This window comes from Oratosquilla oratoria, chromosome 22 (assembly GCF_046742065.1).
Source record: "Oratosquilla oratoria isolate Oo_2021 chromosome 22, ASM4674206v1, whole genome shotgun sequence".
NCBI lineage: Eukaryota > Metazoa > Arthropoda > Malacostraca > Stomatopoda > Squillidae > Oratosquilla > Oratosquilla oratoria.
Genome location: NC_134798.1, coordinates 4,089,363 through 4,115,368, shown reverse-complemented (window position 1 = coordinate 4,115,368; position 26,006 = coordinate 4,089,363). Strand labels below are relative to the sequence as shown.

General features: G+C 40.9%; 1 protein-coding gene across 3 annotated transcripts in view; it reads left to right on the top strand.

Annotated features, from left to right (window-relative positions):
* Positions 1 to 26,006, top strand: part of LOC143037405 (vesicle transport protein GOT1B) — a 106,562-nt gene that overhangs the window by 34,182 nt on the left and 46,374 nt on the right. Inside the window, exon 5 of one of the 3 annotated variants that reach the window (XR_012967462.1) lies at positions 7,358 to 7,526. The exons of the other annotated variants lie outside the window; for them this stretch is intronic. The gene's annotated coding sequence lies outside the window, so the exon portion shown is untranslated. The remainder of the gene's footprint in view (positions 1 to 7,357; positions 7,527 to 26,006) is intronic. 3 annotated transcript variants of the gene reach the window in all.

Sequence of the window (26,006 nt, the reverse complement as noted above, 5' to 3'; positions counted from 1 at the left end):
CACCACCCTTCCTTCTATTTCCTCCCATCCTCCTTGTTCCACACATCATCTTTGCACACCTTGTGACTCCCTCCTTGAACCATCCCCATTCCTTCTCCACTTGTAGTTCTACTCTATCCTCCACTCTCAACTTGCCTTTCAACAAAAAATTATCTGATATTCCCCCAGTCTCTCCCCTTAGAATGTGTATAACCAAAACTCTTCCTACTCCTCTCCTGGTTATTAGTATATAGTCCATTAAAGCCCTATCTACCACCCTTCCATCCACCACCCCCTTCCATGTGGAATTCTGATTGACTTTCTTCCTAAATACTGTATTTGCTATCATCAACTCTCTAGACGCTTCTCTACCATCATCTCTCCACTACTATTCTCTCCTGGAACTCTACACTTCCCAACCACTGTGTCTATTGGTTCATCTCCTACCCTAGCATTAAGATCTCCCAATACCACTATATTGACATTTCTCCCTAAACCCTCTATGCATTCATTTAAATCTGTCCAAAAAGCCTCCCTTTCTCACTCTTCTCACTACCAGGCCCATAAACACTTACAAAAACCCACATCTTTCTCCCCAGTTTCACCTTCATCCACATTAACCTTGAAGAAACCTCCTTCCACTCCCACCACATGTTTACCTATCTCTTCACTTACTAGTATAGCCACCCCTTCTCTCCCTTGCCATCTCTTCAATCATGGCACCCTCCCAACTACTCTCCCAAACTCAACTTGCCCCTCCCTCAACTTAGTTTAACTCAATACCAACACATCCATCTTTCTTCTCACAAACATACTTCCTATCTCTTCCCATTTACTCTCATCTGTACAACATCCATGCACAATAAAAGACCCAAACCTTAGGGTGCTAGTTGGAAAACTCCTCCCAGACCCTCATATGCCTTTGCTTTTTTTAGGAATGTACCCTTTAGGGCAATAGAGAGTAGGATGCCTAGTCCTATCCTCGTCCCTTTGTCGCTTTTTATGACTAAAGTGTGAGCACTTGGCAGTATTATTCTCTCCTGCCATAGGGTTCTCCGAAAAAGGAAATGAATATTCAGATAAGTGGTACAGGACAGTATTAAAAGTGGGGAGGCAGCATAATGGAGGGACAGTTGCAGTATAATAAAGTATCCTTGTTTCTCTATGAATAGAGATTCCCTCTATCACAGACAAAATTATGTGTGGCTCTGGTCCATAGGGGTGCCTCATATAGACTCTAAAGTATCAGCTGCATGCTACTGAGCAGCTTTTAACCCCACAATAACATGCAGCCTACCCCAGATGGATGAATTAAATATTTTTGTCTTTCAATTTATACATGGATGGGATGATGCAAGAGGTAAATGCAAGGGTAATGGGTCAGGGATTAGAGATGGTTAAAGGAAATGGAGGAAAGTAGGAGATAAGCCAGTTGTTCTTTGCTGATGACGTTGTGCTTGTGGCAGGTGGTTGGGAAGGTGTGTGAAAGATATTGAAGATAGATGTGGGTAAAAATAAGGTGATGAGATGTACAAGGGGAAAAAGTGGCAGCAGACAGGAAGCGAGTATTATGGGAGAGAGACTGGGGGAAGTGGATAGTTTTAGATACTTGGGTGTGAATGTGGCGGGAAAGGTGAGTGCAGGTGGAGGTAAAATGTTGATTGAGAGAAGCAAGTAAATGCCTTGGGGGATTAACCCCTGCCATACGGTGCCGCACACGTAGGCGTCATGAGGAGCAAGTGGATTCGCGACGCTGCCATATCGGCGTCTTGATTATATTTACTGTAGTCGCCCCTGTGTTTTGACATTCTCCCTAATCTGCTCTTAATCACATTCTCTATGGTTTTCAAAATTCACGGGTGAAAGAGAGAACGATCGATATAAGCGGTGACTATATTTTATGATACGAGTATTATTACGACACGTACGGCTGGCATTGGCTGCTGCCCGCGAGATTTAAGTCCCGGAGTGAAGTGGCTAAAAAGTGTAATGAGAAACAGACATTTGGGAATGGATGCTAAGAGGAGATTGTATGAAGGAGTGATTGTGTCAGCAGCACTGGATGGGGCAGAAACATGGAACATAAGAGAGGAGTTTGTATTTACCTAGTTGTAATATACGGGAAGGGAGCTATGCTCATGGTGGTCTTTGTATCTCTCCGCATCAAGTTTTATCTTAAAGTCTTGTATAGTGTTTGCACATACTGTTTCGTTGTCTAATTTGTTCCATATATTTATCGCTCTGTGTGGGAAGCTTTTCAAGTTTCTTCTATAACTGTCCTTTTTCATTTTTTTCCGTGTTTTCTCGTTTTACCGTTGCCCCACACTAACAAGTCGTTCCTGTCTAAAACTTCCATTCCTTTCATTATTCTGTAGATAGTCAGCAAATCTCCTCTTTCTCTTCTCTGTTCCAAAGTTGGTAGATTCAATTTGGACAGTCTTTGCTCATATGTTAGTTTGGCGAGAGTTGGTGCTAGTTTGGTTGTTGCTCTTTGTATTCTTTCTAGTTTCTTAATATTCTTTTTGGTACTGGGTGTCCAAAGTGATGCTGCGTACTCAAGTTTTGGTCTTATTAGTGTAGTTAGTATTTTCTTTATCATTTCTAAATCCAAATAAGCAAATGCCACTTTGATTGACCTCAATAAGTTATAGGTTTCTCTGAATATTTTATTTATGTGCTTATCTGGTTTCATGTCCTTTCCACTCATCACTCCAATATCTTTTTCCGAGTTTGCTTTTTTTTTTTTTACTTTTTCTTCCCCAATTCTGTTATCTTTTGATAATCTGTTTTTACTCTTTCCAAATTCCATTATACTGCATTTTTTTTATATTAAATGAAGTGAAGGCAGTTGTTAAGATGATGAAAGCAGGGAAGGCACCTGGTCTGGATGGATGCCATGCAGAATGTCTAAAAAAAGGAGGTACAGTGATGGTGGACTGGCTGGTGAGGTTATTTAATGTTTGCTGGAGAGAGGGTAGAGTGCCGGAGGACTGGAGGAGTGCCTGTATAGTTCCACTTTACACGGGAAAAGGGGACAAGTGTGAATGTAGTAGTTTCAGAGGGATTAGCTTGTTAAGTGTAGTTGGGAAGGCTTATGGGAGGATCTTGATTGAGAGGATTAGGAGAGGAAGAGAGGGAGTAATTGGTGAGGAACAGTGTGAATTTAGGATGGGTAGAGGTTGTGTAGATCAGATTTTTGTGGTAAGACAGATATGTGAGAAAGCTATAGGAAAGGGGAAGGATGTTTTTTGGGCCTTTATGGATCTGGAAAAGGCTTACGACAGGGTAGACAGAAAGACACTGTGGGAGGTTTTGCAGATATACGGGATAGGAGGAAAGGTTCTAGGAGCTGTCAAGAGTTTTTATGGGAGTAGTAGAGCTTGTGTCAGGATTAGAAATGGAGAGAGTGAGTGGTTCGAGGTAAAGGTGGGACTTCGTCAAGGATGTGTTATGACGCTCTGGCTGTTCAACTTATACATGGATGGGGTAGTGCGAGAGGTAAATGCAAGGGTAGTGGGTCAGGGATTGGAGATGGTTAAAGAAAATGGAGAAAAGTGGGAGGTGAGCCAGCTGTTTTTTGCTGATGACACTGCGTTTGTGGCAGGATTGGAGGAGGGACTGAGGAAGTTGGTGACAGAGTTTGGGAGAGTATGTGATAGAAGAAAGCTAAAGATAAATGTGGGTAAAAGTAAGGTGATGAGATGTACAAGGGGTGAAAGTGGCAGTAGACTGGAAGTGAGCATTAAGGGAGAGCGACTGGAGGAAGTGGATAGTGTTAGATACTTGGGTGCAAATGTGGCACGAAAGGGTGGAGTGGAGGTGGAGGTAGAATGTAGATCGAGAGAAGCGAGTAAATGCCTTGGTGGATTGAAGAGTGTAATGAGGAATAGACATTTGGGAATGGATGCTAAGAGGAGACTATATGAAGTAGTGATTGTGCCAAGAGCACTGTATGGGGCAGAAACATGGAACATAAGAGAGGAAGAGAGAAGGAGTTTGAATGTGTTTGAGATGAGGTGTCTGAGAAGTATGATGGGGGTTACTAGGCTGGATAGAGTGAGAAATGAGGAGGTGAGGAGAAGAACGAGGGTGGAAAGGGAGTTGGGAGATAGGGTTGATGAAAGAGTATTAGGATGGTTTGGACACATGGAAAGAATGAGTGAAGAAAGACTAGTAAAAGAGGTATGGAAGGCAAATGTGGAGGGAGTGAACATGAGGGAATGTCCTAGGATGAGGTGGATGGATGGGGTGAAGGGGGCTTTGGGGAAGAGGGGAATGTCTGTTAAGGAAGGACGGGAGATGACAGAAGACTGGGGTGAATGGAGAATAGTTGTATATGGATGATGATGTGATGCATGAGGTGGAATGGGTAGGGAATGGGGGGTGAGGTAGTATGTGTGAGCAAAATTTGACGCAGCCCGAAGGGATTTCTCCCCGTCTTCTCCTTTTATGCATGGGGGGACGGAGAGGGGGGGGTCGCTGATTTAATGAAGCGACCTTGCTGTAGATGTGCTGTGTCCTGCCACACTGCTTCTGACCCAGGGCAGTGGACAAGGTGCAGGGATGACCTGTCATCTAGGAGGTACTAAGATGAGAGGGAGGGTGGAGGGGTGTGGAGTGTATTCAGGGATGGAATGTGTGGGAATGATTTTATGCCTTTTTCTTTTTGGCTACCTCCCTTGGAAGGGGGAAGAAGCCTTGGTATATGTATGTATGTATGTACTTCCCACTTATGAGTCCAATCCAGATCATGTCCAGCGCTGAATGGCCTACCGGCTCCGGCGCTTGGCCTTCAGGCCAAAAATTCCATAAATCAATCAATCAGATCATGTCCAGATCTTGTTGCAATGAGTTGCAGTCCTCTTCCGTTTTTACCTTCATTAGTAATTTTGTGGCATCTGCAAAGAAATTCATATAGCACTCCACACCTTCATTCATGTTATTAATGTATACGGCGAACATGATCGGGGCCAGTACTGATCCTCAGCTCAGTCTGCTCAGTCTGCTCATGACCTCAGGTCAGTCTGCTTGTGACCTCAGCTCAGTCTGCTCGTGACCTCAGCAAGAGAGCTCGTTTTTCTGCACAGACACCAGCTAGCGAATACCTGTGAAATTTATATCTCTGAATAGTGTTAACCTCTTCACTCCGGGGCACATCACATGTCTGGCAGCATTAGCTGCCCGACATGCGATGTTGCCTCATAATAATCGCATTATAAAAAATAAAGTCAGTGCTCTATCGTTCGTTCTCTTTCACCTGTGTATTTTGATAACCATAGAAAATTGATGAAGCCAGTTTAGAGAGAATGGAGATTATGTAGGTACGACTACAATGAATATAATCAAGATGCCGACGTCGGCATCATCGAGTACCCACTTGCTCCTCATGCCGCCTAAGTAGGCGTCACCGTATGGAAGTGGTTAAGTGATTGTGTTGTGTTTTTGTAATTGTATATGTATAGTGTTACACAGTTACAGATATAAGATAAAGTGTAGTGTTCTATTTAAATTCAAAACAGTATTCTGTTACTGTACTCCAAAGGTAGGAGAAATAGTAAAGGTAAGCAGAGTAAGCTTCGTGTATTTAGTTTATTACAGACCGCTTTGTTTTTGCTGTTGTTGATTTGTATTTTCTCTTTGCTGTTTGTATTGCTAAAGGAGGAACAAAATGGCTTGTGAAGGTTGTGTGAACCTGGAGGACTGTCTTAGGATGTTTGAGGAGGAAATTCGACTTCTCAGGAGTGCGCTCCATGAGAAGAGTGAACCCTCCCCACAACCCAAAGAGCGTTCCACTTCTTCCCCTTCTGTCACTGCTGTGAGCGAGTGGCGCTCCACAGGGTCCCGTTTGTCGAGCCTGCGTTCGGTAGACATGCGCCCTGTGGAGCAACCGCTGGCTCTAGCCAATCGTTTTGCTCTGCTGGAGGATGAAGTGGCTGAAAACCAGGAGTTCTTGGTGGTGGGGGACTCCATGGTGTGAGGCTATGACGACATCCTGCAGCAGAAGACTTAAGTGATGTTGCAAGCTTGTATGTCAACTGGGCTGTGGTGATCCGAGCAGTCCCGTCTCCCCAAGGAAGGCCACAGCCGAAACTGGGTTTTCCCACAAATCCTTTATAGAGTGTATGTTGTGTTGTTTGCGTGCATGATTGTGTATAATGCAGTCTTCCATTATGTGTTGTATGGTATGGGGTGAAGTGTTACATCCTGGGCGGGACTGCTCGGACAGACAGTCTAGGGAACGACAACAACAACAACAACAACAACAACTGGGCTGTGGGATCGCTGATTGTACCCAATCCATCAGGGAATAAGGACGGACGAAGACAGTTACGATTGTTCATACAGGAAGTAACGATGAAGGTAGGGTGAGATCAGAGGAATTTGTTCGGAATTACAGGGTCCTCCTTCAGGAAATGAAGGAACGTGGGAGCTGTCACGTAGTCTGTGGGATCCTCCCAAGGATCTACTCAGGCTTGTGTTGGAACAGTAGAGACATAGGGATCGATGATAGGATATTGCGGTTGTGCAGTGGACAAGGTGCAGGGATGACCCGTCATTCAGGAGGTGCTAAGATGAGAGGGAGGGTGGAGGGGTGTGGAGTGTATTCAGGGATGGAATGGGTGGGAATGATTTTATGACTTTTTCTTTTTGGCTACCCCCCTTGTAAGGGGGAAAAAAGCCTTGGTATATGTATGTATGTATGCATGCACACAATTGGGATACCACTTTCTTGATCCTTGGTATCTCTTTTCTAGGCGCCATGACCTTTACGCTTCTGATGGGATCCACCTTACCCGAAAAGGCAAAGATGTTCTTACAAGCCTCATTGTGGGAGTTTGTAATGAACTAGCTCCTTTTTTTTTTGGGTAGAAGCCCAAAGGGAAGGGGAAATAGAATGTACTTGGGAAAGCAGTGTAGAGTACAGGTAGTTCTCGTTATATGTGGGGGTTCCGTTCCGCGGACCCCCCCGCATATAACGAATTCGCATATATCGAACTATTGAACCTATGGGAAAAAGGGGGATACGTTCTCAACTCGGATTGATTTTTTTTTATTTTTTTTTATTTTTTTTATTATTTTTTTTTTTTACATATTTTATTTTGGCAAAGGGCTTACATACTGCATCTCATATATGTTTACATACATTTTACATACATTTACATACATTTTAGCTACGCTTAAACTGACTGTTGATGTGCTCTGGAGATACACAGGCAGGCTTACTGCTTAGAGTTTATCCAGTGCGGAGAATAAACGATAATTCGTGCAGAGAGTGAAAATTGACGAAATTAATTGGGGCAGTAATAAGTATCAAAAATTAATTTGTTTGTGAAAAAAATAATTAATTTGTGTATCAAAAAAGCTTAATTACCTGCAGAAAGACAATGGTTTGGCCTATGAAACAGGAAGGATGCCTAAGACGATGCCGTCTGTACAGCTGCCGGTGTTGTTGTTGTGATAACGCCGCAGTGATGCCAGCTCTACCTAGCTGATGCAGCCAGTGTTACCACACGGCTTTATGCGCACCAACTTCAAATATATAATAGGTATTTTGAAAAAAATAATCGGCCGCGACTATTTTGATTTTATTTTATTTTTTAGGTCAAATCGCATATCTTCGAATATATCCCCGCACATATCGAAAAGTGGTGCAAATTCTTCAATCGCATATACGCGAATTCGCATATATCGAAGTCGCATATATCGAGAACTACCTGTATAGCATTAATGTAGAACAATATGCCAGTATAGGACAAAATATAATTTTAGGATATAATGTTGGTAGAGGACGAAATGTTACATTGTTCCACCCCCTTTGTTATCACCACTGTTTTTCCCCCCTCTTTGCTGTCTTTGCCCCTCTTCAGTAATTTTCTAGAGTTTTCTTGTTAATTCGTAAGTTTCACTCACATCCAGGTTCTTCTTAGTAAGTAGGCCCCCTGCCTAAGTTCTGATTGAGGGTGAATAAAATAGGGTGTAGTTGTTCTGATGCTTGTTGGTCTAAATCAGTACACCCGAGAAATCCCTCAAGAGGAAATTCTCAACGTCACGTCAAGCCACCATCGTTCTGACGTCACTTTTTTTTCCATCCAATAGTCTTTTACTTCTCAAACAAGTGCCACACCTTAAGGGCGTGCCTTTTTCCCCTTGCCCAATAATATTTCTCCTCGTACACATTTTTCTCCAAGCTGAGAAGCTGTTACATACATTAGGATGTAATGTCAAAGGACAAAATGTCACAATGGGATGTAATGACAGTGGAGGACAAAAGATCACGATGGGATGTAATGATAGTGGAGGACAAAATATCATGATAGGATGTAATGATACTGGAGGAGAAAATATCACGGTAGGATATAATGTCAATGGAGGACAAAATATAATTTTAGGAAGAGATGCTGGACAGAATGTCAATGAAGGCCAAAATACCACATTGGGATGTAATTATAGTGGAGGGGAAAATATCACGGCAGGATATAATGTCAGGGGAGGACAAAATATAATTTTAGGAAGGGATGCCGGACATAATGTCAATTAATGACGGGAGGCCGGTGTGAATCACGGTGACGTAGGGGAACAAAGTGTACAAAAGAGATTGGATGACCGTGATTGACCAGATGTCCATGATGGGGGAAATGTTAATTTTGATGGGAGAAATTTTAATGAGGCATTAAATGTCAATGAAGGATCAAATAATAATATAGAGCAAGGTATAAATAAAGAACAAAATGATAATGTAAGACATGATATTGAAACTCAAAATGTGTCAAAAAGAAATAATCACGAATTTCATAAAGCCATGTACTTTAATGCTCGTAGTATTAGGAACAAATTTCAAGAAATACAGACATATGTCTAAAGCGAAAATCTCGATATGATATGAGTAACCAAGACATGGCTAAATGGTACAGAGTTCGAAGCTGAATTTAATATTGTGTAATTTAAACACTTTCATCAGGATAGAAATCACAAGAAAGGTGGGGGTGTTCTGTTGTATGTTAAAAACAATGTTCATGCTTGTGTTTTAGAGGAAGTGAAACAGGATGCATATGATAGTTTGTGGGTTGAGTTAACCCAAAATGGACAAAAAATGAATGTAGGTGTAATATATAGGCCAAAGACATTATCATTAGCAGATGACAAACTGTTATTTCAAGAACTGTCTAGTTTCTGCAACCGGGATTTATTAATAATGGGTGATTTCAATTTTACTGACATTGATTGGATGACCCTTGAACATGGCCATATAGGTAGTCGCTTGATTGATTTTCTTAGTAATAATTACTTAATTCAGCATTTAAAAGAGCCCACAAGATATGGAAACTTACTCGATCTATTGAACACTAGCCGCGAAAGCATGGTAACTGATGTAGAAGTTGGTGAAACTGTTGCAAATAGTGATCACAACTTAGTTAGATTCAAACTCCAAATTTTTTTTAGAATAGATACTTGTGTTTCTAAAATACCCGATTTCAGTAAAGCTCAGTTCATATGTCAGGAGCTTCAGCTTGCAGATTGGGAGGCAAAATTAAGCGAAAGACCTGTAGATCAGATGTGGGAAATATTTCAAAATACGCTCACTAAGATGATTCATACTTGCATTCCTTTTAAGGACAGCCATCCCCCAAATCAGGCTTGCCCAAAGTGGCTCGACAAAGAAACTGAAAAAAGTATTGCTAAAAAGAGACAGGCTTATAAGAAATATAAGTGCTCGGGTGCATCTAATGACTATGAAAGTTATGTATCAATACAGAGAGATTTAAAAAAGACAATAAAAAGAAAAGAAAATGACAGTACGAAATAAACATCGCTGATAAATCCAAAGAGAATCCCAAAGAATACTATAGTTACATTAGAGGTAAAATGGTTGTTAGGAATCACATTGGTCCACTATTATCTGCTAACGGTAAACAAACATCGCTGATAAATCCAAAGAGAATCCCAAAGAATACTATAGTTACATTAGAGGTAAAATGGTTGTTAGGAATCACATTGGTCCACTATTATCTGCTAACGGTAAACTTGAATATTCAAATGAAGAAATGTGTAGTATTTTAAACAATTATTTTAGCTCGGTATTTGTAAACGAAACACCTCAAAGTGAGCTCCAAACTGAGACCTGTGAAAAGTCTAGGGTAAACTTACTCACTACGGTAAATATGACAAAAGAAAAAATTAAAAGGTGTATAGATAAACTCAAAGTTATCAGGGCCTGATGGTTGGCATCCAAGAATCTTAAAGGAAATGAAAAATGAGATTGTTGTTCCATTAGAAATTATTTTCAAGAAATCCATCATATCCGGAATGTCCCAATAGAATGGAAGCTAGCTAACATTACTCCCATATTCAAAAAAGGTGACAAAAAGAAACCAAATAATTATAGGCCTATAAGTTTGACTTCAATCGTAGGAAAAATAATGGAGACTATCATCAGAGATGCTATCGAACATCATTTAGAAAGTAACTGTTTGATAAATTATAGCCAGCATGGTTTCAGACGGAAACTTTCTTGCGTGATTAATTTACTCGAATTCTACAACACAGTTATCTCGAATTACGACAAAAGAAACAATATAGATTTAATATATCTAGACTTTGCAAAAGCTTTTGATACCATCCCATATGAAAGACTACTTACTAAATTAGCTTCGCACGGAATAAGTGGTTGCCTATTAAGTTGGACTAGTAATTGGTTGAATGATTGAAAACAGAGAGTTGTTTTAACCACTTCAGTACGGGACTTAAATCTCGCGGGCAGCAGCCAATGCCAGCCGTATGACGTAACGTAATAATATTCGCATCATAAAATATAGTCGCCGCTTATATCGATCGTTCTCTCTTTCACCCGCGAATTTTGAAAACCACAGAGAATGGGATTCAGGGCGCATTTGGGAGAATGTAAAAACACAGGGGCGACTACAATAAATATAATCAAGACGCCGATATGGCAGCGTCGCGAATCCACTTGCTCCTCATGACGCCTACGTGTGCGGCACCGTATGGAAGGGGTTAAATGGAAAAACTTCTAGATGGAAAAATGTTATAAGTGGAGTTCCTCAGGGTTCCGTTCTTAGGCCACTTCTATTCATAGTATATATAAATGATATAGACCATGGACTAAAATCTACTGTTTCCAAATTTGCTGATGATACAAAACTGTGCGGAATGGCAAATGATCACTTAAACCAATTAGATATTCAAGAAGATTTAGATAAATTACAGCAATGGTCTGAAAAGTGGCTGATAAAATTTAACACAAGTAAATGCAAGGTAATGCACATAGGTAAAAATAACAGTAAGTACGATTACAAGTTATTTTGGAAATTTGTTAACAAAAGTGGATAGTGAAAAAGATCTCGGTGTAATTATCAGTAATGATCTCAAAGCATCCAAGCAGTGTATTTCAGCCTCTGAGAAAGCAAATAAGATTGTAGGACTGATTGCGCGATCTTTTGATTTCAAAAGTCCATCACTCATTAACAAGCTATATAAATTGTTAGTTCATCCACATTTGGAATATGCTGTTTCCATATGGTCACCGAATCTCATTAAAGACATTGACAGACTGGAAAAAGTACAACTGCGAGCCACAAAACTGATTCCAAATATAAAAAATAAATCATACAAAAATTGACTAAAACATATGAATCTGTTTTCCCTAAAAAAGCGTAGACTTAGAGGTGACTTGATACATACATATACCAAGGCTTTTTCCCCCATACAAGGGAGGTAGCCAAAAAGGAAAAGGCATAAAATCATTCCCACCCATTCCATCCCTGAATACACTCCACACCCCTCCACCCTCCCTCTCATCTTAGCACCTCCTGAATGACGGGTCATCCATGCACCTTGTCCATTGCCCTGGGTCAGAAGCAGTGTCGCAAGACACAGCACATCCACAGCAAGGCCGCTTCATTAAATTGGTGACCCCCCTCTCCGTCCCCCCATGCATAAAAGGAGAAGACGGGGAGAAATCCCTTCGGGCTGCGTCAAAATTTGCTCACACATACTACCTCACCCCCCATCCCCCCCACCCATTTCACCTCATGCATCACAACAGCATCCATATACAACCATTCTCCATTCACCCCTGTCTTCTGTCCTCTCCCATCCTTCCTCAACAGACATTCCCCTCTTCCCCAAAGCCCCCTTCACCCCATCCATCCACCTCATCCTAGAACGTCCCTTCATGTTCACTCCCTCCACATCTGCCTTCCATACCTCTTTTACTAGTCTTTCTTCACTCATTCTTTCCATGTGCCCAAACCATCCTAATACTCTTTCATCAACCCTATCTCCCAACTCCCTTTCCACCCCTGTTCTGCTCCTCACCTCCTCATTTCTCACTCTATCTAGCCTAGTAACCCCCATCATACTTCTCAGACACCTCATCTCAAACACATTCAAGCTCCTTCTCTCTTCCTCTCTTATGTTTCATGTTTCTGCCCCATACAGTGCTCTTGGCACAATCACTCCTTCATATAGTCTCCTCTTAGCATCCATTCCCAAATGTCTGTTCCTCATTACACTTTTTTTTCCACCAAGGCATAGAGGTCTTTAAAATTCTAAAGGGAATTGACAACATCATAAGTGACAAAATTTTCACATTGAATGAGAATCAATGGTCTCAAACTGTCCGGAAATAGATTCAATTTGGAAGTAGGTAGAAACAACTTTGCCAACCATGTACTTAATGAATGGAATAAACTTTCTGCACAGGTAGTGCAATGTAGTTCAATTTGAAGCTTTAAGAACCATTTAGATAAACACCTAAGCGAGATGCAATAATGATTATAATTTATTTTATATTATTTGTTTTTGTTTTGTTATCATTTGTCTGTTTGATTTTCATTTATTATTAGTTATATGTCAATTTATTATTATTTACCTGTTTGTTTATTATTTAACTATACCTATGCATTTATTTATGTATTTTATTTGTTATTTACATTATTATGGTTTTTATTTATTAATTTATTATTATTATGATTTTTTTTTTCACATCCAACCTAGATATGGACAAGAAGGTCTCCTGTCGGCATGCTCCGCCTTTGTAATCCCTTGTAATCCTTTGACACCGCTTTTTACTTCTTCCCATTTGGAGAATTTTTCTCTGATTACAAATCTCAATTTCCTCCCAATCAGGAAGTCTTTCATCCATCCCAATAATTTTCCTCTGATGCCACCTTTTGACTCTATCTTCTTTATAAATTTCCTATGTGGTACCTTATCGAATGCCTTTTGCAGGTCCAGAAAAGCACAGTCCGCCCACCCATCTCTTTCTTGTATTATGTCTATTAATCTTGAGTAGAAGCAGATCAAATTTGTTGTACATGATCTCCCTTGTCTGAATCCAAATTGATTTGGATTCAGTATAGATTTTTCTTCCAGGTACTTAACCCATCTGTTTTTGACAACTCTTTCACAAATTTTTGCTATTGTGCTTGTTAGTGAGACCGGTCTGTAGTTAGATGGATCTTCCTTATTACCTCCCTTATAAATTGGTACGATGTTTGCCTTCTTCCAGTCCAATGGCACTTTTCCTTCTTTAAGTGAGAATTTAATTATATATATTGTCAGTTAATTCTCCCATACATTCTTTCAGTATTTAGTTTGCAATTCTGTCTGGGCCATGTGATTTTCCGACATCAAGGGTTTTAATTTGGTCACTGATTTCTTTTTGTGTTACGATTATTTCTTTCATTGCTGGGGATAATTCTCTCTCTTTTTCTACACAGTTAGGTGAGTTTTCTATTGTGAATACTGATCTGAAGTAGTTGTTCATAATTTCAGCCATTTCCAGTTCTACTGTATATTTCTTTTTGTCTTGGCTCAGCTTTTCTATTTCTTGTTTGTTTTTCAGTTTTCCATTTACATACTTGTAAAATAGTTTGGGTTCTTCCTTACATTTATCTATTATCTTTTTTTCGTAGTTTCTCTTTTCAGTTGGGAGGTAGGGTTGATGAAAGAATATTGGGATGGTTTGGACACATGGAAAGAATGAGTGAAGAAAGATTAGTAAAAGGTGTGTGGAAGGCATAGGAGTGAACATGAGGGTTCAACCAAGGATGAGATGGATGGGGGAAAAGGGGCATTTGGAAAGAGGGGAACATCTGTTGAGGAAGGATGGGAGAAGACAGAAGATAAGGGTGAATGGAGAATGGTTGTATATGGATGATACTGTGATGCATGAAAGGGAGTGTGGGGGGATGGGGGGGTGAGGGAGTATGTGTGAAAAAAAAAATTGATTTAGCCTGAAGAGATTTCTCCCCATCTTCTCTTTTTTCTGCATGGGGTGATGGAGAGGGGTGGTCACCAATTTAATGGAGCAGCCTTGCTGTGGATGTACTAAGTATTTTGACTCTGCTCCTAACCCAAGGCATTGGGTGAGATGAAGGGATGACCCGTCATCCAAGAGGAGCCAAGATAAGGAGGAAGTTGGGTGAATGGGAGTGGAGTGTGTGGGGATGGAATGGGTGGGAGTGGATTTTATGCCTTTTGTTTTTTGGCTACCTCCCTTGTAAGGGAGAAAAAGCCTTTGGTATATGTATGTATGTCTTTCAGATGCATGGTACAGCCTAGCTTTTACTTATGTATAACCAACAATGGAGAGAGTGAGTGGTTCGAGGTAAAGGTGGGACTTCGTCAGGGATGTGTTATGTCGCCCTGGCTGTTCAACTTGTACATGGATGGGGTGGTGCGGGAGGTAAATGCAAGGGTGGAGGGTCAGGGATTGGAGACGGTTAAAGAAAATGGAGAAAAGTGGGAGGTGAGCCAGCTGTTTGTGGATGACACTGCGCTTGTGGCAGGATCGGAGGAGGGATTGAGGAAGTTGGTGATAGAGTTTTGGAGAGTGTGAAAGAAGAAAGCTAAAGATAAATGTGGGTAAAAGTAAGGTGAGATGTACAAGGGGTGAAAGTGGCAGCAGACTGAAAATGAGCATTAAGGGAGAGCGACTGGAGGAAGTGGATATTTTTAGATACTTGGGTGCAATTGTGGCAGGAAAAAGTGGAGTGGAGGTGGAGGTAGAATGTAGATTGAGAGAAGCGAGTAAATGCCTTGGTGGATTAAAAAGTGTAATGAGGAATAGACATTTGGGAATGGATGCTAAGAGGAGACTGTATGAAGGAGTGATTGTGCCAGCAGCACTGAATGGGGGCAGAAACATGGAACATAAGAGAGGAAGAGAGAAGGAGCTTGAATGTGTTTGAGATGAGGTGTCTGAGAAGTATGATGGGGGTTACTAGGCTAGATAGAGTGAGAAATGAGGAGGTGAGGAGGAGAACAGGGGTGGAAAGGGAGTTGGGAGATAGGGTTGATGAAAGAGTATTAGGATGGTTTGGACACATGGAAAGAATGAGTGAAGAAAGACTAGTAAAAGAGGTATGGAAGGCAGATGTGGAGGGAGTGAACATGAGGGGATGTCCTAGGATGAGATGGATGGATGGGGTGAAAGGGGCTTTGGGGAAGAGGGGAATGTCTGTTGAGGAAGGACGGGAGAGGACAAGAGACAGGGGTGAATGGAGAATGGTTGTATATGGATGATGTTGTGATGCATGAGGTGGAATGGGTGGGGGGATGGGGGGTGAGGTAGTATGTGTGAGCAAAGTTTTATGCATGGGGGGACGGAGAGGGGAGGTCGCCGATTTAATGAAGCGGCCTTGCTGCGGATGTGCTATGTCTTGCAACACTGCCTCTGACCCAGGGGAGTGGACAAGGTGCAGGGATGACCTGTCATCCAGGAGGTGCTGAGATGGGAGGGAGGGTGGAGGGGAGTGGAGTTTATTTAGGGATGGAATGGGTGGGAATGATTTTATGCCTTTTTCTTTTTTACTAGATCCCTCGTAAGGGGGAAAAAGCCTTGGTATATGTATGTATGTATAACCAACGAAGTTAAAAAGAAAAGAGAAACGGGTGGAGTCAGCAGGATGTGGTGTTGCTTAGGGTGCTAAGGGGGATTAATACAAGAAATCTAGTGGCATTTACAGCATTGAAGGAAATATACAATAAAAGAAAGTAGTGTTTTAGATATGAGGTGCATGATATTGGAGGGAGAAGAAATAGTGGTAGTTAGTTTTTATTTGGACACTGCACTTGTAGCAGCATCAGAAGAGGGATTTGGGAAGTTTGTGACAGAGTTTGGGAGTATGTGTGAAAGAAGAAAATTGAAGATAAATTTGGGTAAAAGTAAGGTGATGAGATGTACAAGGGGTGAAAGTGGCAGCAGACTGGAAGTGAGCATTAAGGCAGAGCAACTGCAAGGCCGCTTCATTTAATCGGTAACCCCCCCCCCCACTTCCCCTCATGCAGAAAAAGAGAAAATGGGGAGAAATCCCTTTGGGCTGCATCAAGATATCATTCACACATAATTACTCCCTAACCCTCCCATCCTCCATCTACTCCCTTCCATGAATCCAGCATCATCCATACACAACCATTCTCCACTCACCCCTATCTGTCTTTTTCCTTCCTTTCTCAACACCCCTTTTACCTCATCCAGCCATATCATCCTTGTTCGCCCTCTCCTGTCCACTCCATCCACCTCTGCCCTCTACACTTCTTTTAGTAACCTTTCTTCACTCATTCTTTCCATGTGTCCAAACCACCCCAATACTTTCTCATCAACCCTGTCTCCCAACTCATTTTCCATGTTGTGAAAGGATTGTGGTACTCACCCAGGTGACCAAAGCCCCTCCTGGGAATAAGTGCCACCTGCGTAGCGCCAGTGGCCAGGGATGTTTGCCGCTGTTTGATCTCCCAACTCTTGGGGTTGGGGGGTGGTCCCATGACAAAGACGCTGTGGCACCCAAATACCTATATCACACACAAATACTCTCTTCTCTTCCTCCAAAACCACCAAATACCAGCCTCTGGAAACATTCATAATCACATCACTACCTGCTCCATTAACACACTAAAAGACAACACATTGCTGCAGACCAGACCCCCGATATCCATCCCTCTGAATCCTCTCTCCCACGAAAGGACAGAGTCCACCTGGCCAGACTACGATGTGGCCACCACCCAACCCTTATAAGCTACCAGAAGAGACTGGATGACTGCATTTTGGACAAATGCCCAGGATGTAACACTCACCCCATACTATTCAACATGTCATGCAAGACTGCATTATACACAATCATGCATGCAAACAGCACAACATACACTCCATAAAGGATTTGTGGGAAAATCCCGTTTCGGCCGTGGCATTCCTTGGGGAGATGGGACTACTCGGACAGACATTCTAGGGGAACAACAACAACAACAATTCCTTTTCCATCCCAGCTCTCCACACTTCATTTCTCAATCAATCCAGCCTAGTAATCCCTACCATACTTCTCAGACTTTTCCTCTCTTCCTATCTTATGTTGCATATTTCTGCCTCATACAGTGCTGTCGGGACAATCACCCCTTCATATAATCTCCTCTTAGTATTCATTCCCAAGTGTCTATTTCTCATTACACTTTTTAATCCCCCAAGGCATTAATGTGCCATTTCTAATTCTAACACAGGCTCTACTACATACATATAACAAAGGCTTTTTTTCCCCCTTATGAGGGAGGTAGCCAATAAACAAAGGCATAAAAACAAAACCACTCCCACCCATTCCATCCCTATCACACACCACTCCCCTCCACCCTTTTCCCTCCCTATTATCTTGGCACCTCCTGGATGACGGATCATCCCTGCATCTTGCCCACTGCCCTGCGTCAGAAGCAGTGTTGCAAGACACAGCACATCCACAGCAAGGCCGCTCTACTACTCTTGTAAAAACTCTTGACTGCTTTTAATAGCTTCCCTCCTATCCCATATATCTGCAAAGTCTCCCACAGTACTTTCCTGTCTACCCTGTCATAAGCCTTTTCCAAATCCATGAAGGCCTAAAGATAGGGGTGAGTGGAGAATGGTTGTGTATGGATGATACGGTGATGCATGGAAGGGAGTGGGTGGGGAATGGGGGGGGTGAGGAAGTATATGTGAATAATATTTTGACACAGCCCAAAAGGATTTCTCCCAATCTTCTCTCTTTCTGCATTTGTGGATGGAGTGGGGGGGGGGGAGATGTTCGCTGATTAAATGAAACTCCCCTGCTGTGGATGCACTGTGTCTTGATACATTGCTCCTGACTCAGGGCAGTGGCCAAGAGACAGGGATGACCTGTCATCCAGGAGGAGCCAAGAAAAGAGAGAGGGAGGGGTGGTGAATGGGAGTGGAATATATGGGGATGAAATGGTTGGGAGTGGATTTATGCCTTTGACTTAGGGTACCTTCTTTGTAAGGGGAAAAAAACCATTGGTATAATTATTTACCTAGTTGTATTGTACGGGAAGAGAGCTATGCTCGTAGTGGCCTATCTTTGTATCTTTCAGCATCTAGTTTGTTCTTAAATTCTTGTATAGTTTTTGCACACACTGTTGTCTCATCCAATTTGTTCCAGGCATCTACCACTCTGTGTGGGAAACCATTCTTTTTCAGATCTCTTCTATAACTATCCTTTTCGAGTTTCTTTTCATGTCCTCTTGTTTTTATTTTATCCCACTTGAATAAATCTTCTCTGTCATGGATTTCCATCCCTTTCATAGTTCTGTAAATGGTCAGTAGATCTCCTCTTTCTCTTCTTTGTTCCAGGGTTGTTCCAGTTTGGACAATCTTTGTTTGTATGTCAATTTAGAGAGTGTTTGGTACCATCTTTGTCATTGCTCTTTGAATTCTTTCTAATTTCTTTATATTCTTTTTTGTACTGGGTGTCCATAGTGTCACAGTGTACTCTTATCTTGATCTTATAAGTGTGACTAATATCTTTACCATTTCCTCATCCCAGTAGTCAAAGGCCACTTTCATTGATCTTAGTAAATTGAAGGTGTCTCAGACTATTTTGTATGTAGAGAGTGAATGGTTTGAGCTAAAGATGGGACTTTGTCAGAGATGTGTTATGTTGCCCTGGCTGTTAAATCTATACATGGATGGGGTGGTGTGAGAGGTGAATGCAAGGGTAGTGAGTCAGGGGTTGGAGATGATTAAAGAAAATGGAGAAGTGGGAGATAAGCCTTGTTGTTGAAGCTTATGGCAAATGTACATTTCAGCAGTTACTTCCCAAATTCCTATCTCCAAAATATGGATAAAGGTTAAAAAAAGAACACCATTAAAACATCCTTATTCCTCCCATCCTTTCCACACACATTCTCCAAATTAATGGTCAAACCATATATTCACTTAATCTTGTTAATGGTCTTGTATTCTGTAGGAAGTAGATGACTTGTGTAGGTAGTTATTGCAGGGTGTTGTGTAAATTGGTCTAGTATAGTAACATTGTGAGGGGAGCTTTATATTGGTAAATGGGAGGGTCATTTCCTGTCATGAAGTGGCCATGTGTGAAGCATGAATGTCCTGTTCTTTGGCATACTAGTGCCATTTCAAAAGATCAGTTATATTGATGTGAAGATAGCCATGGATGTACAGTATATGGGGTTTGACTGCTTTTAGATGATTTGTTGGTCAAAGAACTGGGAAATAGCCTGTTACTGGGATTGGAGTGGAGGCATCAAATGGGGTGGATGCCACCTTTTGAGCCACCTTTATCAACTTCTTCATTAGTGCAGATGCCTACACAAGATAACACACAGCAGAAACAGATTTGAAACAGGTAGAGATCTGGATGATCCATGAATGGATTCTGTAGTTAATTGGGTGGCAGAACTTGAGGGTGGGGATTGCTTATAGAGCACTGAAACTGATATGATTATGTAGAATGAAGAAGGGGAGTTGTGGATTTAAGGTGGTAAGGATGGCAGAGTTCAGCACTGAAGATTGAGGTGATGGGGGTGGGTGAGAGATCCAAATATTACTGCACTTGTGGACATTGCTGCATAATTCATTCAATAGTTTAAGCAGGAGCCATCATTGTAAATGTTGATATTAGTTTAATAGGTAGATAGTTGGGGAAAATATTCTTATTAAATGACTTCAGTTGGTATTTGATATTTTGTTAAAGTAGCCAAGGAGCTTGGCAAGGCATTGTTGTGGGCCAGATTTTGTTGGCAATTTCCAATGTAGATAGCATGACTGCCATTCTTTTACCAAATAGATGGGCAACATAAGGATATTTGTTGAATGCTTGATGAGTAGACCAAATTGCAATAAGAACATAAGAATGAAGGAGACTGCAAGAGACCATAATGCCTACACAGGGCAGCTCATATCCATCACCACCTGTCATCCCCATCCATAAAGTTGTCTAACCGTTTCTTAAAACAACTGATAGTTTCAGCGCTCACTACATGGATACTAAGTCTATTCCATTTGTGGACCACCCTATAAGTAAACCAATTCTTGCCTATTTCCTTCTTAAATCTAAATTTGTCCAGTTTAAATCCATTACTGTGAGTCCTGCCCTATTGTTTTAATATGATGACCTTGTTAGCATCACCCTTGTTAAAGCCTTTGATCCACTTGAACATCTCTATTAGATCACCCCACACTCTGCGTGTTTCTAGAGAGTGTAAGTTAAGGTGCCTAAGCCTCTCTTCATAAGGCAAATTTCCGAGTCCATGTATCATTTTGGTCATTCTTCTCTGTACTGATTCTAGTGAACTGATGTCCATTCCATAAGACGGAGACCAACACTGTACCGCATAGTCAAGGATGGGTCTAACTATCGCTAGATAGAGTTTGATAATTACCTCTGCACTTCTATTCGTTATCTTCCTAGCAATGAAACCTAATGCTCTGTTAGCTTTATTCCTGGCACTAATGCACTGTTTCCTGGTTTTAAGGTCTGGACTCACTAGAACTCCCAAGTCTCTCTCGCACTCAGTTTTCTCTAAAAGCGTGTTATCTAAGCTATATCTTTTTTCAGGGTTGTGTAGCCCTATGTTTAACACGCTACAGTTATAGATATTGAAGTTCATTTGCCATTTCACTGACCATGTGAACAATTTGTTAACCCCTTCCATACGGTGCCGCATACGTAGGCGTCATGAGGAGCAAGTGGATATGCGAGGCTGCCACATCGGCGTCTTGATTATATTTGTTGTAGTTGCCCCTCCGTAATGACGTACTCTAAACTGTCTGTAATCACATTTTCTATGGTTATCAAAATTCACGGGTGAAAGAGAGAACGATCGATATAAGTGGTGACTATATTTTATGGTGCGAATATTATTACGACACGTCGTACGGCTGGCATCGGCTGCTGCCCACGAGATTTAAGGCCTGTACTGAAGAGGTTAAGATCATCCTGCAGAATCTCTGTGTTGTCTCCTGACCTAATTTGGCATCCTATTTTAGTGTCATCCGTGAACTTACATCACTATATATCCCATTGTCTAAGTCGTTTATGTACATAATGAACAACAAGGGACCCAAAACCAAGCCCTGGGGAACCTCACTAGTAACATTGCCCCTCCTAGATTTTACTCCATTTATGGTGACCTGCTGTTTTCTGTTACTGATCCAAGCTCTAATCCAGTCCAACACTTTTCCTCCTATGCCATGGGCTTTGATTTTATTTAGTAGTCTCTGGTGTGGCACCTTGTTCAAACGCTTTGCTAAAGTCAAGGTAAATCACATCATAATTATCATTGTTATCTGATGCCTTATATACTTTAGTGTAAAAGGATAGAAGATTAGTCACACATGACTTACCCTTGGAGAAACAACTATGCTGTGTATCACGAATTAAATTATGTCTTTCGATGTGATCTCTGAGTCTATTTACTATTATTGATTCAAGCATTTTACCTATAACCGATGTCAAACTGGCGTGTAGACGATTTATCTCTCTTCTTAAAAACAGGAACAGTGTTTGCCTGCCCCCAAACAGTAGGCACAAAACCAGTGTCTACTGATTTATTAAATCTTTCAATTAACTGGTCACAGATTTCAAATTTACAGTCCTTAAGCACTCTCGGAAAAATTTTGTTTGGACCCGGGGATTTTGTAGCTTTAAGTATTTCTATCTGCTTGACTACTACTACTTTACTAATGCTGATATTAGATAGTCTACTTTCTTCATCCCCACTGAAAATCAGATCACAGTCAGGTACCTTATCTAATCTCTCATTAGTAAACATTGAAATGAAATATTTGTGGAACTCTTCACTCATTTTTTTCTCCGATTCTATCATGGCATTTTCATCGTTTTTGATTGGGCCTATTCTTTCTTTTTTTTTGTTCTATAAAGATGAAAGAAACCCTTAGGGTTAGATCTTGCTTGACTGGCAACCTTAATTTCATAGTTACGATTCCCTGTACGTGTATTCTTTTTAACCAGCTTTGCCATTTCGTTATATCTTGATCCAAGGTGTGTTTCCCTGTTTTTTATTTTTAAATATAAAGTCCTCTTTTCATTCCCATCTCATGTTTCAGTCTGTCCGTCATCCATTGGGAGTATTACTATTCTTCCGTAGTGTCTTCAGAGGGTTAAATGTATTTTATGCATTGATAATTAAATCAGTTAGATTGCTATACATTTCATCCAAATCACTGACCTGGCTGTTTACCCCCTGCCCCCAATTGACCTGACCCAAGGTATGCATATTACCCTTTGTGACCCAACCCCTGGTCATGTCCCGACTTTTGACCTCGTAGGTGATGGACGAGTCATCCATATGACATTTCATATTCAATTCCAAAAAGGTTTGTATCTTATCAAAATTGGCTCTCCTGAAATCTTGTAATAGGACATTATTTGTACTTTTTAATTCTTCCCAAATAATATTAAATCTTATTTCTTGATGATCGCTAGAGCCTAGACTATCTCCCACTTTTACATTACTCATTAGGTGCTCATTATTAGTTAAGAGTAAGTCCAGATTATTTTCTCCCCTTGTAGGATCGGTAATCATTTGTTTTAGGAAATTATCCTGCACCACATCTAAGAATTTTCTCACTTCCTGATCTAAAATTTCCCAGTCAATGTTTTTATAATTAAACTCTCGCATGATCACAATATTTTTGTACTGGGACGCTCTGCGAATTTCATGAATCAGGGGATCATTCTGGTCAATGCTAAGGTTAGGAGGTCTATACAGGACACCAATAGTAACTTTCTCTTTCTTCCCTATAATCTCCACCCAAATAGATTCCATACAGTCCACTTCCTTAATCGAATTGTTGATGATACAGTTTATTGTATTTTTAACGAAAAGTGCTATTCCTCCCCCACTCCTGCCAACCCTGTCTTTGTGAAAAAACTTATGCCCTTCTATTTCGATTTTCGGAAGGAAATGTTAATCAGCCATGTTGATCCAGGATTCAGTAATAGCTATAATATAAAAATTCTCTACGCATGCATTACCTCGCAGCAAATCAATTTGATTTATTACACTTCTGCTATTTGTATAGTAAACTTTAATTTTATCCTCCCTCCACCTGCTTTGGTGATTCTTATCACAGTCCCTGTCTAAGCTGTTTCTATTGCCTAAATTATATTCTGATACTTCTCCTATTCCCACATAACCTACCAAAAAAAAAAAAAACTGTAGGGTGCTTACTTCTTGCTCAAGGTATTCAGCAAGGAGCCAAAATCCTCTGGGCGATGTGCACCCCGTCCCCGTACCATAAAAGTGATCCCAGTTGTCAACAAATGCCCACCCATTGGCCTTACAATGTTTTTCCAGCTTGCAATTCCTTGCAATAGCCCTGGAATGCCACATGCCTCCAACTTTATGCCTCGGAAGGATTCCACATACAACAGGAACACCTCCCTTATTCCTAATCTTGTCTATCGCATCCCAGAACCACGCAAACAATTCCTCACACCTTAACTTACCTATATCATTGCCTCTGACACTTAAGCAAATGATGGGGTCCCTACCTTCCCCTACTAAACACTCTTCAATCCTATCTCTAACATCACCTATCCCCACACTGGGGAAACACACCTGCATCCTATGTTTCCTATCTTTATCACAGAAAGCCCTGTCTGAGTACCTCACTTGACTGTCTCCTACAACTAAAATCTTACCCATGGGCAGGGATCCAGCATCTGCCCTTCCCTTCTTCTGTTGAATTTCCTTTGTTTCTTCTTCCTGTAGACCCTCGAGAGCTTGAAATGAGTTCCTGCAATCGAACGGGCCTGCTGAGGACTTTTTCCCCCTCTTTCCGCTTCTTATTTTTCACCGGTATCCATCCAGACTCCAAACTTGGTTTGTCTTCCATATTTTGGGCCTTCGAGCAGAGAACTCGATTCTCCTCTTTAAGGCACTTTACAGCATCCTCCAAGGCTTCAATTCTACTAAGTAGAGATTGTACCTCATTGGTGATGAACACTTTAACACAACCACTCACCATATCACTATATGAAGCAGCTACCCAGTTGACCTGACCTGAGTGATGACTACTGCTCAACTGAGTGATGACTACTGCTCAACTGTGTGGGAGACTGGGTTTGTAGGGGTGCTCTTGATGTGATAGAGATATGTTCATGGTGTTAAGGTGCAGTGGATATCTAGGGGAGGGTATCCACTTTCTGCATACAGTAAAACCTCGTTATCATGAAGCCTGTTACAGTGATTTTCAGATTTTCTAACCCTAATATGGCCTACCGACCATCCATTTGGTATATTGAACAAAGATTGGTGTATGCGGCAGAGTGTTTGGTCAGTGGCAGCGAGGGAGAAATGGAGCAAACTAGTGGATGTTGGTGCCAGTGAACAATATACCAAACTTTCCCTCATTTGAGGGGGAAATCTGACCAGTGTATTTATTTAACTTTAAGTTGTATCAGTCATGCTTTCCCTCCAACTGGTGGAGTACTATGAAAGGTACTTGTACTGAGGTATAGGCCAAGAGATCATATAGGTTCTAGCATTCAGAGGAGGATCATGAGTGTAGCAAAAAGCACAGTAGATTTGACATCTCTAGTCAAGATTGCTAGGCACAAGAGTCCAGTATAAGTTCCAAAGTAATTGTCGAAACCAACATGTGAAATATAAGATTGTCAGAATGTGGAGGGAGCCCCACATTGGGGTGCCAGATGTCAGGATGTGGAGGCGATGTAGGCCTAGCTGGTAGTGAGATCAGGTTTATTGAATGGTTATAAGCATGGCCCACAGAACTGCAGTTTATAGTTCAGAGTTGGGCACCTGAGAAGAGAAGACTGGTAGATTTGGTAATGGCTCACTCTTGCATCAGCATCTGGGAAAGTGAAGTTCCCAGCAGTGATCTGCCTGAAGGGGACATTGAAAGAGGTAGCAAGAAAGTGATGGAGGGAGGTGGTGGAGAGATGGAATTAGTGTATGATAAAAAAAAAAAAAAAAAAAAAAAAAAAAAAAAATATATATATATATATATATATATATATATATATATATATATATATATATATATATATATAATTATATATATATATATATATATATATATAATTATATATATATATATATAATTATATATATATATATATACACACACATATATATATACATATATATACACAATGTATATATATATATATATATATATATATATATATATACACATATAGGTAAGAGGACAATTACTACAAAGCATTTGAACACCTAGATCTGGAAGTGACATACAGTAAAAGCCCTTGTATCCGGCACCAATGGGGCCGAAGATGTACCGGATACGAGAAAATGCCGGATACGGGAAGGGATATTAAAAAAGATACATTGATTTACATTGTTCTTTTACTTATTAATAGATCTTAATTCGCTTTAACAATAAACACATCCACATATCTATATATTGTAAATTCTATCAGTATAGAGTAAATCCAATCAATATACATCAGTTATAATCATCACAGCATTACCAGTTATCTAATTCATCATCTGATAATTTTACGACGGAGTTGTGAATGGCCGCGTTCAGTGTTGGTGGCTGAGAGGGTGCATTCACCTCTACACTCGAGTTTTCTTTCACTAAACTTTTTGTACAAACTTTCATAAAATATATGATGTCTCTGCTTAGAATTTTTTCCTCTTTGTTTGTGCACTGTTCTGCAAATTTCACAAACACTGCTAGACCCTTCGCTGCATCCTTCCACGACACTTTCATC